The sequence below is a fragment of the Mastomys coucha genome, unplaced genomic scaffold, assembly GCF_008632895.1.
Source record: "Mastomys coucha isolate ucsf_1 unplaced genomic scaffold, UCSF_Mcou_1 pScaffold15, whole genome shotgun sequence".
In the NCBI taxonomy this organism is placed as follows: Eukaryota; Metazoa; Chordata; class Mammalia; order Rodentia; family Muridae; genus Mastomys; species Mastomys coucha.
The window spans coordinates 141585252-141586673 of record NW_022196897.1 but is presented as its reverse complement, the minus strand read 5'-3'; positions in this window follow the sequence as shown (position 1 = coordinate 141586673).

Sequence of the window (1422 nt, the reverse complement as noted above, 5' to 3'; positions counted from 1 at the left end):
GTGTGTGTGTGTAGGTTTCCAGGGTGAGGATTGGTGGGATTTCAAGTCCTTTGGAACCCAGGGGTTGGTGGGTTTTCCACCCAGTAATGAGCTCAGGCTTTTACCCTATACCAAGTCCAGTGTCTCCAGCATCTCTTTCACTGGGGTAGTTTTTGGGGTTTTTGTTTGTTTTTGTTTTTGTTTTTAAAATGTGTCAGGCAGTGGTGGCGCATGTCTTTGATCCCAGCCCTTGGGAGGCAGAGACAGGCAAATTTCTGAGTTCGAGGCCAGCCTGGTCTACAGAGTGAGTTCCAGGACAGCCAGGGCTACACAGAGAAACCCTGTCTCGAAAAACAAAAAAAAAAAGTATTTCACTGTGTAGCTCTGGCTTAGCTTCTTGAATCCTGGAGTTATAGATGCAATCCATATTAATTTCTTGGATATGATGCTTTCTTTCTTTCTTTTTCTTTTTCTTTTTCTTTTTTTTAAGATTTACTTATTTTATATGTGAGTACACTGTTTCTGTCTTCACACACACCAGAAGAGGGCATCAGATCCCATTACACATGGTTGTGAGCCACCATGTGGTTGCTGGGAATTGAACTCAGGATCTCTGGTAGAACAGTCAATGCTCTTAACCACTGAGCCATCTCTCCAGCCCAGATATGATGCTTTCATGCTTTATCGTTCTGAAGAGAAAAACACTGAAATATTGAAGTGAAATCTCATAGTATCTATAATTTTTAAAAATGGCTTAGCAAAAAATAAATGGTTTGGCTCAGCAAGATGGCTTGGTAGGTAAAGGAGCTGCCAAGTCTGATGACAGGAGCTCAATCTCCTGTATTCACACAGCAGGAGGAGAGAACCAAGTTATCCCTTGACCCTCACACATAAACTTTGGCATGGGTATGCCCAAACTCACGTACACCCACAAGAAAAATAAGAAGTTTAGCAAAATGAACTTTCTCTATAAATATTTATCTACATATGAGAATATATGAAGATATATATATGTGTGTGTGCATATATATAATGTGTTATATATCTCTATATCTATCTATCTATCTATCTATCTATCTATCTATCTATCTATAGAGAGACCATAATGTTAATAATGGGAGAGTATAAGCAAAGGATACATGGGTGCTCAGAATATAATTGTTCAACCTTTCTGTAGATTTGAAATTTTTTCCCAAAAAATGCTGAGGAGAGGAAGTGAAAGGACATGAGGGTAAAGTGTGCAGCCAGTGGTAAGTGCCCAGGAAAGGACGGGGTTTAGATCCAGTGCAAGTCCCTTGAGAGCAGGGGCTTTTGTTTTCTTAGCACAGCACCTCCAGTCCCTGTGACAGTGCCTGGCCCATAAGGGGACAGAAAATGTTTAAATCAACAAGCCACTGAGCCAGTGAGATGGCTCCACAGGCAAAGGCACCAGACATGACATGA